Below are 14,986 nucleotides of genomic sequence, written 5' to 3' on the forward strand. Positions count from 1 at the left end.
AAAACAAAATACTTCAGCATGTATAAAATAAATAATAATCAAACTGCGAGCAAATGAGGCAACAGTGTTTGTTGTACGCTCACACATAATTAAGCCAGAATCTATTGTATGTGCTTGATTACAATAAACTTTAATGGAAGAATGTGCATGTCAGGATCAACTGCTTCTCTAATTATATGATGCCCCACAGAAGATCATGGTGATGATGTAGTAGATCAAACAACTGTGTTTATAATTTATCATGTTCCTGCCTCAGTGAATTAATCTGGGTCTCAACACTAAAGCCCAAAACAACTCTGACTTAACTTCATAATTGTTGCAGGGATCCAGAGAAGCTATTCAGATTACAGATACCTACATTTCCCTTAAAAACAAACACAACCCTCACTACCCAACACAGCATATCATATGTAATTTTAGCTTCTTTTTCTTTATTCCCTTGTCGTTTGTGATCTCGCCTCTGTCTCTCTCTAACTTCTTCTTGCAACTGCTGTTCTAATTTATGCTTTCTCTTTTCCCTACCTCAAGAACTCCCATTTTGTTCCTCTCTTCAACAGCTTCCTCAGTACTCTTTTATTATTTTCATCCTCTTCAACTTCTTGAAATGACCTCTGATTCCTTCCCATGCTTCTCAAACTGCCCCTAATTCACTCTCATTTCTTAAATAGCCTCTGGATCCCTCTCACTGTTTTGTCTCCCCAGCTGAAGTACTCTTACAGAACCTTCTCTCTAGGACATAGTTTCTGAACCCGGGGTACACGAGACACAGGCAGAGGGTACTCAGGGAAGAACAGAGTGAAAGAGAGGTGGATGGCAGCTGCCGACTTCTGGGGAAGTCAGGTGGTAGCAGCCCACTTCCCACCCGGTCTCAGCTCTCAGATGAGAGGCATGGGGCAGCCCCCGGCTTCCCACCCAGTCACAGCACCAGCTGGGAGGCGGGCAGCAGCCGCCCGCTTTTGGGGAAGGCGGGCAGCAGCCCCTTGCTTCCCATCTGGTCACAGCCCCCAGGTTCTGGAGGAGGGGGGCGGCAGCCCCCAGCTTCCTGCCTGGTCACAGCTCCCAGGTGGGAGCCCTGTGGCAGCCTCCTGCATCTCATGAGCTGAGCTCACAGCTGGGTGGCAGCCCCCTGTGCCCTGGCTCCAAGCTGATGGATAGGCTCCAGAGTCATGGCTTGAAGACGGGCAGCAGCCGCCTGCTCACATCCCTGGGTCCCAACTGGCATGGAAGCCTCCTCTGCCCCAGCTCAGATTGGGGTGGCAGTCGCCCACCTTCCAGGCTGGCAGCTGCCAGCAACTTGTCCAGGTGGCAGCCCCCCTACCTGGCTCAAAGCCCAGCGCCCAGAAAACTTGTCAATTTCACTGCTGTAGCTGAGCAGCGAAATTGACAACTATGAGCCCCAGATTTCACCAGTTACCCTCTTTTCCTGTCTCTCTCTCTCTCTCTCACCCTCCTTCCCTGTCTCCCTCTCACTCCTTCCTCCTCTCAAATCTATGGCATAAAATTTGGCGTTGTGCTTTATGTTCCCAAGCATTGGCATGCCACTCAAAGCCTCCTAGCTTTGGCCAACATCACCTCTAACCCAGGTACATACTTGAGTTGGCACCCCTGGTGTAAAGGTGGTAACCCTACCCACACTACATCTGACATCTGTCATATCATGGCCTTATATACTCAGCCCTTCTTCCAACATATGGTTCACATTAATCTGTAAATATAAAATCCTGTGGAAAATTGAGTGTTGGGATACTTATTAAAATGTTCAGAAGTTAGGGGGTACTTGCTACTTAAAAGGTTGAGAAACACTGCCCTAGCAGATACACATCCCTTATTAACCGCCAGTTGGTAACCAAACAATGGCCAGGAAACCTTCTACTGTAATATTTTGTCTCTGGGTTAAGGACATTGAAAGGAAAGATTTACTTTGGGCCCAGTCCTTCAAATTCTTGATCAGGTGCGTAATGTAAATTTAAACATTTTTCTTACTTATATAATCAATGTCAGTTAGGACTCAGAAAAATCCTATTCCATAACTAAATATTGTACGCAATAGGTATTTCAGTGGATGTTGACAGGTCCCCTGGGTGAAAAGGAATTAGCAAAAAACCAAAACCAAAATAACAACACAAACCCACATCAAGGTTGTTCTACTTCCCATTTTGAGTTTATATGACAAGAATGTTGTATTTTTTAAAAGGACTGCAAGGACAGCTGTCCATATTTCTTTTTAGATCGTTTCAGGAGATATGTCCTGGGAGAGAATAAACTTTATTGGCCAAAGCGTCCGTTTTTGTTAAGGGAAGGTCACAGAGGCCTCTTGAAGTGTGAACCCTTGGTTACTTTGCAGGGGCAGTAATGATCTATGGTACTTCTTATAGAATTAGGAGCTTGTCCTGGGGCCCAAACCAAATTTATTTTCTCCTTATTGCTGTCCAGCGTGCTCTGCGGTAGTAGGTTGCTGCTAAAGGGCTTCATTGTTGCTTTACGTGTATTTTGTGTGGAGGGCTTTAGCTCCGGAATTCAGTAATATTTCAAACCATATAATTTTTGTGTGGGTTTGGATTGTAAACACTGAACAAGCTCGTTGAGGTTTAAACGTGAGGTTTTGATTTAGCCACATACAAAATCTGGGTCTGGGACCACCTCCGGATTCTTTCAACCACCAGCAGACTTGGGATGGGTCCTGGAGTGGGGTTGCCCGGCCTCTCTCCGGGTAGACAGACTGCAGAGAGACAAACAAACCCTGTGTGACGTGCTGGCACCGCGGTCCCTGCAGCCAGGGAGGGAATCCCTCGGCTATTCACTGATTACCGCATGCTGCACCTGCAGGCTGACGGCCAGGGCTAGCTGCACCCTCCACGGAGCAAGGAACGAACAAAATCTCCGGGACCCGCCGCCCCGCACGCGCAGGCCTGAGAGCGCCGCGCAGGAGAAAGGAAGGGGGCGTTGCCGGCCCTGCGGCACTACTGGCTATTCATGAGGGCGTATCAATTATTCATGAGATAAACCCTTTGAACTTCGACGGCATCCGCGCGTGCGCAGGAACCCTCCGCCCAACCCGCGGCCTCCTGACTTCAACCCGGTGGCGGGGGAGCCCCCCAGGGCCTCTCTTTGCCATTGGCTACGGAAGGCTCCTTCCACCCGCCTCCTGTCGGATGCAGCGTTCTGTCATTGGCCCATCGGCCCGGCGGTGCCCGGCGATTGGTGGACGGCGCCGAAGGACGGGAAGGCTGGCCGGCCGGGGCGCGTACGGCCAGAGCCAGCCCATCCGGTGTGTGCTCTGCTGAGGCTGCCGGCCGGGGCTGTAGTAAGAAGCGGGGCGGGGTGCGGATGTAAACACCAGACAATGGCGTAAGCAATGGGGCGCCGGGCCGGGGGCACTCTGCCGCCTACCTGCGTGCGCGGCGCGGCTGGCGCTGGGGGCCGGGGGGGTCTGACCGGGTGAGTGGGGGACATGCGGGGCCGCTGGGGGTTACGGCACGGGGAGCCTCCTGGCACTGCCTTGCCATGCCCCCGCTGTAAAATGGGGAGAGCGAGACTTGCCTCACGAGGTGCCTTAACTGGTGTCCGAGCAGCCTCGTGAAAGCGGCTGGACAGCTCGAGGAAGGTTTTATTTCTAAGTTTCTTAGTTATTCCCCAGCCTCCCCTTTTTTTTCCTGATAATTTTTGTTGCTCCCCTTGTGACTCTCCTGAAAACTGGGGGCTGCCTTCTCATCTCCTCCCCCAGGCGTCCTCTGTGTTACTCTTTCACGGATGTGAAACTAATATTAGCCTGGTCATTTTCACTCAGGGTGCACAGGCTGCTTCACTCCTGGTCTGTACTGAGCAGAAAATGAAACTGACTGGCCTTACATCAGAGTCAATCCTGTGCTGCTGCTCTCTCACTAGGGCGCAGGTATGCGGTGCACAGGGGGACACTCCCTTTACAAGAAGCTTTAAACAAGGTGCAATAAATACCTTGGTTATAAACAAAGCTAGCTGTAATCTTAGCTTCATGTATCAATAGTTCATATTAACAAAAAAACAAGATGCCATAAAACTGGATTGTGACTACAGTGTGGGACTAATGAGATGTGAACTTGTTGGTATACCTGGTAAAGCAGTGTGTGCAGGAACAGAACAATAGCACCAAAAAGATCCTTCCTTACAAGATTGTCAAAATGCATGGGAATGTGCGAATTCCATGCTGAATTTGTGTTAGCTGTAACATTACCTTTTATTTCACTTGTTAGCTAGCTCTGCTATCAAACCTATACAACCAAGCCATTGTAAAAATAAAGTAAAGGTGTGAATTCAAATAGATGTAACCTCTCCAGTAATTGATACATTAAAAAAAAATCTATTTCAAATATTAATTAAGATGGCATACAAACTAACTTCTAAAAGAATATTGGTATTATCTGAAATTAGTAACTACAGTGCCTTCTTTTTTGGGAGATAAAAGATTTTAGGGCTATGTGCCCCTTTGACTTGTAGAAGTGAAAAGACATAAAATCCAAAATGTGGAATGGAGAGCTCCTACTGTGTGACATGCCCCTGTGTGTGAGTACTATATAGTATCAGGATTTCATGAATATTTGGGGATAGAAATGGGGCGTGGCCATTTTCTGTTGCATATTCCTCTTCATATCTTGCAGTAGTTCAAGTAGAGAAAATTCTCACAAAGTGTCCTCTGTAGAGCTTCTTGCACAGCCATGGAAGGAGGTTTGGCACAGCTCCTGTAGGATCTCTCTGCTCTGGGGTGTTTGTAGGCCAACATCCCTTGCTTCCATATACACTCTCTTGCTCTCTCTACTATTCTATAACTATCAGTATTTCCAGTCCTTTGCTTAATGATTGACATATTCAAGTAGCCTTAAAAAAACACTGAAATCCCATAACTTTTTAAATTTGTCTAAGATCATATTGAAATGGTTCTGTTTCATGCTAACAAAAATGTTTTAATAGTATTTTGAATGCAAGTTCTTTAACACTGTACTGGAAGCATATTTTGAAAGACTAATTATTCAATATATTAATATTGAAAGACTAATCATAGTCCATATCTGAATTTTGTTTCCCATTTTAGGAATGCCTCAGTTGTTAAAAGAAGTAGGCCCAGATTTCTAATCAGAAAACTATTTTTGGACTGAATAGAACAGTGAGTAATCACTTATGGCCTATAATTCACCACAAAGGTACCTTGTTTTATGTGTGTGTTCCATGGCAAGCTCAACCTAAGATTTGTGGCATGACCTCTGCATTCTGTAGCATTCAAATATTGCAGATTAGAGAGAAATTAAAAAATTGAAGTTTTTAATTGAGTATGAAAATCAGGAATACAGTGATTACAGCAACCCCTTTGCTGTTTAATTTGCTATTAAATTTAGTTTTTTGCTTCATTAATCTTAAATTTTCATTGTGTTTCATAATTTTGTATTTCAATTGTGTAACTGTTACATAAGACATCAGGATGGAAGCTGAAGGTTTTGATAATTGAGCAGGGGAGAACTAGAACTCTTGGCACCTGGTAATAATGTGGAGAGGTAGTATTGTGTGTGACAAGCACATTAACAGGATGTTCAAATGATCACTAGGAAAATGGTTAAATGTTAAGGTACCAATCCTACACTTAGCTCCATGTGGTTATGCAGGATCAGGGTTTAAATTTGCATAATTAGGTCTTGATCCTGTAAATAGTTACACATGTGCGTGAAGTTAATTGTGGGTATAAATCTTTGCAGGATCAGAGACTAAGATTTCTAAATTGTTCATGTAAGTGGAGTGTTGAGACAGTTCATCCCTCTCAGGTATATGTAGGCTCACTGCAGACTTGGGTAGACATTTGATATGTCTACATTTCATTCACTTGTGGAAAGTGCCCTTTTCAGACGTAAGGGCTGGATGCTTAATGGCTTTCTTTTTAAGAGCTTGGCTTTTGTAGCAGATATCACAGACGCATGGAGTATGCAGGGTCCTGATTGTGCTGATGTCTGCATTTTGCATATGGTTTGGGTGGGAATTTTAGAACTTTGGAATGTTTTCCTCTGAGGTAAAGAACAATGAATTGTATAGAATATTTTCAACAGATTACAGTATTGCCAAACCAGCCATTCAGGCACCAAAGAATCATGATTTTTTAAAAAAGGGGCAGTGTCTTTTTATTTGCCTTCTTGTGTTTTAAGCGTTTAGGCTTTTTGTTTTGTTTTTTTGTTTCAAGCTTTTCGCTGAAACCTCAAGAGTTGGGAACTTAACTCTTTTTCTTTTTTAAATGAAAGCTGAGACTTTCATGTAATCATAATTCTGGGAGCTGAGGCTTTAAGAAAAACACCAGATATCATGAGATTCATTATAGAATTATGAGAGTTAGTGATATTGCATCCTTTCTAGTGACAAGTAGAGAGGTTTGTATTAGATTGGATTAACTAATGCCTAATTCAGAATGCTAAGGAATAAGAGTTCTTTAAAAGACTGCTCGTTTGTTACAGGATCTGGATTTCTAGACTCTTTCAAGTATCTGAAGACAACAATATAGATTATTCTTAGAGAATTTTATAAAAATCTGTTGTAAATAGATGTTTTATTAATTTTAAAAAATATAATATTTTTGGCATGTTGGCCACTGAAACAAGCAGCATTGTGCTAGCTCATGAGAGCCTGACTGTGAAACTGACTAGTTTAGTTTCTTTGTGCAAACTGAGTGAAATGCAGAAAGTAAACAATTTAAATAACTAAAAGTAAGATAGAGGTTTAAAAAAAAATAGTATTTTCTCTTTATGTAGTAAGTTGGTTCTAATAATACTGGTAAGGATATTCTGAATATATGTAGTTTTCTATGTTGACAGATACCATTTTTTCAACAGTGAAAATAGTTTAACCCCTCTCAAAAACCCCTCTCTAAAATAGAAATTTGTGACATTGCCAAATCAATATATTGTTTCCTATGCTGTCTCTACAACAGCTCAACAAACACCTCCTCTTCCCAGTTCAGAGCTGTGTTGATGCTGTCTGGTGCAAAAAGGAACTAAACAGATTTGTTAAATGTCACGTACTATTGAGAAACTTGGAAAATAGTTGGTATTGCTGTATAGAAGAGAATGCAATCACTAAGAAAATTCCCCCACCCTTGCTTATTAAAGGGGTACTATTAAAATAAATTTATAGAAAACAAGAAGAAATATAACAAAGCAGTTTTCTGTGAAGGATGAACTTATTGGAAAAATATTTTCCATATAATATTGTTGGTAGGCTTTACTTAAAGAACTTGACCCCTGCTTTTTAAAACTGTGTTTTTGTGCTATGTAAATAGAACACTAGCTGAATTAGAGGTTGGGAACTAAAACGGTTAATACATATCAACCAACGTGATATACTGCCTTTCTGCAGCTACAGATGTGATTATCTATTATTAATTCATTATGTTATAATGTTTTACATATGTTGCAGGATAGATTGCAGTGAATTTTTTCTGCATGTTAATGACTTCCTTATTCAGATCCTAAAACATAAATTAAATTGTTTATTTACAAGTGTAGCTTTAATAAGAAGTAAGAAAATCTTGTATAAGAGCCACATCTAATGAACAGTGTGTTTTGTATTCTGTTTGACATATTGTTTGCTCTTGAATTTGTGATTCTTGTGAGGTATTGGAAAAAATACAACAATAAATTCTTAGTGATCTTAGAGCTAGCTATTGAGGAATTAATGCATTATGGTAAAATTGATCAGCCCTGTTTCTAGAGAGGAACTAGAAGAAGTCTAGAGGGAATCCATAACTAATTGTGTTGTACACACAATCATATTGATAGTGAATTTACTTTTCTCAAATTTGGATTGTTTGTTTTTATGAGTATAAGGCCAAGTTTAACCAGTGTCGTTATCTCAGAAGAATCTAAACTTTCATTTAAAAAAAACCCAAAAAACCCACAACCTCTTAACTCTTATGGTGGTGAAAAGAACTTAAAACTGTGACCTTATCCAAATAAAAAGCTGTGCTGGTTAACTAAAGTCTGTTTAAAAAACAGTTTTAGTTCAGCCCATGCAAATCCCTGTGGGAATGTATTTACTTCAGTTTAAAACTGGTTATATCAATTTACCAACAAAAGCTGAAGTGATATACATCACATTTGAACTAATGTATCCACGCACCAGTAGAACTAAATTGATTTAAAACACACCTTTAGTTACGCTGGTACAGCTTTGTGTCCCAGCCCTGGGGTATACCATTGTGTGGAGATGAAACAGTGAGACTTGAGGAGCAGTGCCCATTGGAGCATTCTTGTGCTCCTTCCTGGTTGTCCTGAATGAGACTATAAAAGAGGGTGTCGTGGAGCACCTCAGTTCCTTCCAGCAGTGATGAGTTAGGAACTACACTGGACTTCAGGTCTCTATTCTTCTTTTAGATAGTGCCAAGCTAGTGATTTAGTTTTAGATACAGTTACTGTTGTATGTAGTTACTTAATACAGAGTTTGATTCTATTAGTAAGTTTTTAGTATTTGATTCCACTCTGAAAGAAAGCCCTATGGAGGAATTGAAGATCAAGAAGCTTTGTATTAAATACTGTGTTTCCTTCACCTTCAGTTTTTCTGACATTGGATATATGTATGCTGTGATTTGCCTCCTTCAAAAAAGGACATTTGCCCTTCAAGTGCTCTGTCTATAGCATCTCTGACAGCAAGGAAGGAGAGCCAAACCAGGTTTACTCCTTCAAGAGTCACTGGCAGCAAAGCCTGCTGGATCTGAGGCTGCTGTCACTTCTGTGAAGCTGTATAGACAAGCTTTGACACAAGCTCCATCTGCCGAAAAGACTAAACAAAAACATGATAAGGTGCCATTGTTGGCTCAACCATCTTCTTGAGTTCCATCTGTTAAAATGATGCCTATAAAAGATCCTGAGCTTATGGACCCAAAATGAAAAAGAAAGAGACATCAGTGGAGATGGCCTCTGTGAAAAGAGACAATCCACAAATGCGAATCTCCTCCGATCTTGGAGCATCTGAGCTGGTTGGAGAATCCGTATGTAAAGACTCTGAGAGTAGAGCAAAATATTACCTGAGAGTGGTAATGGATCTAGTTACAATCATGGTTTCTAGAGTCTGAACCAATCATCAAATCAAAGGATCTGAATCTATCATGAAGACAAAGGAGGTTGCAAACATAGTGTTGGTTCCAATCTTTTTACCCAAGCTCTTATTACAGTAGTAGGTCAGATCTATCACTTGGCTCCAAGGCCTCCATCTTGTTCAGATCCGGGGAGCAAAGAACTAAGAAAGATATGACCTCTGGAGTCTTCCACAGAAAGAAGAATGCAGGAGCAATGTGCTTCACTTCAACAACCACCTTCTATAACTTTACCAGGCTCTCCTAGTAAGCTACTCTCTCCGGTACTAGGACCAGTTGTGTTGCCTCTGCATTTTTTAAAAGATCAGCAATCAGAGGTCACTTCTGAATGGCAGGCACAGTCCTAATTACTCTTGCCCTTAAAGAGAAAATATTTTGGCTCTCAACCATTCTCAGAGAATGCCTACTATGGACTATGTTAGGAATCTGATCCAACTATGGACTCCTGGCTAGACCGACAGATGCCTCCATGGCCCAGATGGCCTTATTGGCCATCTCCATCCTATTACCTGGATCCACAGCACATACATTTCTGTGGACAGCTACAGTCTCCTCCAGCACATTTGGTGACAATTCATATGAATCTGAAGATACCGGGTCTGTTGACAAAACATAAGGAGGAGGGAGTTCAGTTGTCTACTCTGAAGCATGTCTCTGTTTGAAGAACAAATACATTGCTTCATAGATATTTCAGGAGATAGATTCTGAAACTGACGATCAAACATCTCCTGATGAAAATTTGGGAGGATCCTCAGCATCTAATCTCTGATTCTTGGTTTTTCACTTCTTAAGCAAGGTATTGCTGCCGGTATTAGATGGACTTTTGCAGCCTGCAAAGTTAATTTGGATGAGTCCTGCTTCTGTTCAGTCAATATCCAGCAAAGCAGACAAATTATATCGTTTATCCCAAGAGGGTATTTATTTCCAGACTTGCCTAGCACAAATGTCCATAGTAGCTGAAGCCTCTATTCAGAGGTCTAAAAGTAGTTTAGTGCACTCCACTCCTTTAAATATAGATGGGAAAAAAATGGATTTATTGGGAAGAAAAGTATTCATAGAATCATAGAATCCTAGAATATTAGTTGGAAGGGACCTCAGGAGGTCATCTAGTCCAACACCCTGCTCAAAGCAGGACTAACCTCAGCTATATCATCCCAACCAGGGCTTTGTCAAGCCTCAGCTTAAAAACCTCTAAGGATGGAGATTCCACCACCTCCCTAGGTAACCCATTCCAATGCTTCACCACCCTCCTAGTAAAAAAATTTTTCCTAATGTCCAACCTAGACCTCCCACCCTGCAACTTGAGACCGTTGCTCCTTGTGCTGTCATCTGCCACCACCGAGAACAGCCTAGCCCCATCCTCCCTGGAACCCCCTTTCAGGTAGTTGCTATCAAATCCCCCCTCACTCTTCTCTTTTGCAGACTAAACAAGCCCAGTTCCCTCAGCCTCTGCTCATAAGTCCTGTCTGTAGTGGGGGGCCCAAAACTGGACACAATATTCTAAATGCGGCCTCACCAATGCCGAATAGAGGGGAATAATCACTTCCCGTGACCTGCTGGCAATGCCCCTCCTAATGCAGCCCAATATGCCATTAGCCTTCTTGACAACCAGGGCACACTGCTGACTCATATCCAGTTTTTTATCCACTGTTACCCCCAGGTCCTTTTCTGCAGAGCTGCTGCCCAGCTCGTCGGTCCCCAGTCTATAACTGTGCATGGGATTCTTCCTTCCTAAGTGGAGGACTCTGCACTTGTCCTTGTTGAACCTCATTAGATTTCTTTTGGCCCAATCCTCCAGTTTGTTTAGGTCACTCTGTATCCTATCCCTACCCTCCAGGGTATCTACCACTCCCCCCAGCTTAGTGTCGTCCGCAAACTTGCTGAGGGTGCAATCTACCCCATCCTCCAGATCATTAATAAAGATGTTGAACAAAACCGGCCCCAGGACTGACCCCTGGGGAACTCCACTTGTGACCGGTTGCCAGCTAGACATGGAGAAATACTTCTTTAAAGAATATTATGCTCTAGAGTTCTCTATCCATTTTATAGTCCATTCATCCAACCCATACTTCTTTAACTTGCTGATAAGAATATGCGAGACAGTATCAAAAGCTTTGCTAAAGTCAAGGTATATCACATCCACCGCCTTCCCTACATCCACAGAGCCAGTCACCTCATCATAGAAAGCAATCAGGTTGGTCAGGCATGACTTTCCCTTGGTGAATCCGTGTTGACTGTTCCTGATCACCTTCCTCTCCTCCAAGTGCCTTAAAATGGATTCCTTAAGGACCTGCTCCATGATTTTTCCAGGGATTGAGGTGAGGCTGACCAGTCTGTAGTTCCCTGGATCCTCTTTCCTCCCTTTTTTGAAGATGGGCACTATATTTGCTTTTTTCCAGTCCTCAGGGACCTCCCCCTGTTGCCACGAGCTTTCAAAGATAATAGCCAATGGCTCTGAAATCACCTCAGCCAACTCCCTCAGCACCCTCGGGTGCATTGCATCCGGCCCCATGGACTTGTGTATGTCCAATCCTTCTAAATAGTCTTGGACCCGTTCCTTCAGCACTGTGGGATGTTCGCCTCCTTCCCATTCTGTGCCACCCAGTATTCTCCAATATTAAGTCTGAGTAGTGAATTATCAAGCTGTGATGGCATGAGTTTGTGGATGATACCAAGCTGGGAGGGGTTGGAAGTGCTCTGGAGGAGAGAATTAAAATTTTAAATGATCTGGACAAACTGAAGTAATGGTCTGACGTAAATAGGATGAAATTCAATAAGGACAAATGCAGAGTACTTCACTTATGAAGGAACAATCAGCTGCACACATACAAAATGGGGGAAATGACTGCCCAGGAAGGAAAACTGTGGAAAAGGATCTGGGGGGAGTCCATAGTACATCACAAGCTACTGTGCATCACAGTGTCACTGTTGCAGGGGGAAAAAAAAAGCAAACATCATTCTGGGATATGTTAGCAGGAGTAAGGAAGACACAAGAAGCAATTCTTCCACTGTACTCTATGCTGATTAGGCCTCAACTGGAGTATTATGTCGAGTTCTGGGTGCCACATTTCAGGAAAGACGTGGACAAATTGAAGAAAGTTCAGAGAAGAAGAACAAAAATGATTAAAGGTGTAGAAAACATAATCTGTGAGGGAAGATTGAAAAAATTGGGTTTGTTTAGTTTGGAGAAGGAAGGACTGAGAGGGGACATAACAGTTTTCAAGTACATAAAAGGTTGTTAAAAGGAGGAGGGAGGTAAATTGTTCTCATTAACCTCTGAGGATAGGACAAGAAGCAATGGGCTTAAATTGCAGCAGGGGTGGTTTAGGTTGGACATTAGGAAAAACTTCCTGTCAGGGTAACTAAGCACTGGAATTAATTGCCTAGGGAGATTGTGGAATCTCCATAATTGGAAATTTTTGATGGCAGGTTAGACAAACATTTGTCAGGGATGGTCTAAATAACACATAGTCCTGCCTTGAGTGCAGAAGACCTCTCAAGGTCCCTTCCAGCCCTATGACTCTATGCTACCAATACTGTCTTTGGGAAAAGATGTTAGTGTTTAGAAAAGTGCTTCTAGATGAACAAAGGAAACCTTTAATGCTGCCATTGCAGAGGGTCAGCAAGTAGCGAAGCATACTTTGAGAGCATCTTTTAACTCTTCGAATTTGGCATCTAGAACTATAGCTTCTGCAGTTTCTATCCAAAGATATGCTTGGCTTAAATCTTCAGGACTGCTCCCAGACTGCTCCTAGCTCCCAAAGCTAAGGTAGAAGATCTTCCTTTTGAATTAGAAGTTCTGTTCAGTACCAGAACTAATGAGATTCTGAAAAAGAGAAGTTCATGGCTTGCGGTCATTAGAACTCCCTAGAGACAAAATTATATATAAATCTTCTGGAACTCAAAGTAATCTGTTTGGCATTAAAAACATTCTGATGTCCTTTTTAGCACAAAGTCATTCAGGTAATTATGGACAATACCACCGTAGTGTTCTATATAAACATGCAAGGAAGTATGCAGTCTTCTCAGCTGTGCAGGGAAACAATGAAGTTATATAATGGGGCATTCTCCATGGTGCACACCCAGTGTTGATACACCTAACAGGGAAGAACAACTCCCCTGCCTCCCCTCTGCTAGAGCCTTTCATGGACAAGTGTAGCTACACACCGCAGTGTGTATGCGGTGCACTTTTCACTGCAGTTTGTAGCAACACGTACACTGGCTTCAGTGGTGTATGGTGTAGAAATAGCCTCAGATGGTAGAACCTGACAAGCAGTGCCCATTTGGAATGCGCTTAAATACCCCCTTTGTCCCTTCCCTCATCGTTTCCTGAATGTTCTAAGACAAGGCTATGAAACGGGGCGTGGTGCTTTGGCTGCCTCAGTTCCGTCCCATTGGTACTTCAGTTATGTGTTATAATTAAGGTTGTGAGGAAGGGGAGTGGGACTATGCAGAGGCTGCTTGAAGGAGAAACAGAAGTTACTTGTCAACAGAGTTCTTCCTGATGGACTCTGTACCATTTCCTGTCCATGCCTACCTTCCCCTCTTTCAAGGATCCTTATTTATAGCTCAGAGCTGAGGAGGTGGGGGAAGGAATTGAGGCGGTCAGAGCACTTCTCCTTAGAACACTCAGAAACAGGGAGGGGAGAGGTAAAGGGGGTACGAGGGTGCTCCAGTGGGCACTGATTGTCAGGTTCCATCTCTGAGCTGCACATATCCGGCGCATCCCAGGAGAGTCCATCTCTAAGAACTCCAGTAACCTCCATTTATCTTTGTCCCAGTGCAGCCTAGGCAGCTCATAGTTCACATATCTAGATGGAGCTCATAGGGCAGAGGCTAAATCCCCCCTCCCTCCCCCCCAGTAATCTGTCTGAACTAGATACATTTTAGATGCTGCTAAATAATTTGTGACCACAGGAGTCTTCTGATAGCTGAGTTGCACCTTTCACTGGAGATATTGTGATATTATGGTTCATTTGTCTTTCCCACTCTCCCACCTGAGTCATTTGTGTCCTCAGCTGGATCTTGGGTTTCGTAGTAGAAACTTCTGGAAACTGGGTGAAAGGAAGAGATAGAATGAGTAGAAAACTAAAATTGCCTCTTCTTTTTTTTCTTTTAGTTTTCCTTAAGAAGCTTACTATGTCTTTGACACCGTATGGTAAAAGGAGCCATATCCTGAAATACTCATGTAAAGCATCCTGGCAGTTTATGTAAATCAATAGACACTACTAGATAAATCCCACTAAATATAATCTGCTATATTGAGTGTTGCAAAATTACAGATTGCCATGCTGCATTTTAACTTTTTCATAATCCTCATAAGAGTTGGGAGTGATCTGTCAGTATAAAGTATTTAGTCAAAGGGGGGAGAGGTAACCTTGTAAGTTACTTAACAAATTTTTGTGTTCTTCTCTGAGTAACAGAGCAAACAGTCTGTTAAAACTCAATTTTTATGTAGATTTGGGGAATGGCCTGATAACTGTGATTTCCCAGCTTACTACTGGGGTATGTCTACATTTCTGCAGCTATGCTGCTGTAGCTTTGTAGTGTAGACGCCTATTACAGTTTTTTCCATCGCTGTATTAAATCCACCCCTTCAAGAGACGGATCTAGATTGAGGGACATATTCTTCTGTCACCTAGCTGTAGTCAGGCCTGCTCTACATCTAAAACTTAGGTTGACCTATCTACTTTGCACAGGGTGTGAGGTCTTTCACAGCCCTGAGCAATGTGGATAGGTCAATCCTAGTTTTAGGTATAGATCAGGCCTAGAATACGGACTATGAGATGGAGGGGAGATGACTAAGGCATTGTTCTCTATTTCCTTCACCCCTGAATTAAAAATGCTCTATCAGAATTAGCTAGAGCGCAGATCAGCTCTTCTATCAGG

General features: G+C 42.7%; 1 protein-coding gene and 1 long non-coding RNA gene across 9 annotated transcripts in view; one reads left to right on the top strand and one right to left on the bottom strand.

Annotated features, from left to right (window-relative positions):
• Positions 1-2,117: 2,117 nt before the first annotated feature.
• LOC137141355 (uncharacterized) lies at positions 2,118-2,903 on the bottom strand. The gene is made up of 2 exons (XR_010916599.1): positions 2,821-2,903; positions 2,118-2,740 (listed from the first exon to the last, which is right to left on the bottom strand). It is a non-coding gene; the product is annotated as an uncharacterized lncRNA (long non-coding RNA).
• A 273-nt stretch (positions 2,904-3,176) lies between these two features.
• BLTP1 (bridge-like lipid transfer protein family member 1) overlaps positions 3,177-14,986 on the top strand; it is a 214,456-nt gene continuing 202,646 nt past the window's right edge. For 7 of the 8 annotated variants that reach the window (XM_067530214.1, XM_067530216.1, XM_067530220.1 and 4 more), the window contains exons 1-2: positions 3,177-3,348; positions 5,066-5,137. The gene's annotated coding sequence lies outside the window, so the exon portion shown is untranslated. The remainder of the gene's footprint in view (positions 3,349-5,065; positions 5,138-14,986) is intronic. The other variant, XM_067530215.1, reaches the window with a different exon arrangement.

The sequence above is a fragment of the Emydura macquarii genome, unplaced genomic scaffold (assembly GCF_026122565.2).
Source record: "Emydura macquarii macquarii isolate MOO-44397 ecotype Brisbane River unplaced genomic scaffold, CSIRO-AGI_Emac_v2 contig_3044, whole genome shotgun sequence".
In the NCBI taxonomy this organism is placed as follows: Eukaryota; Metazoa; Chordata; order Testudines; family Chelidae; genus Emydura; species Emydura macquarii.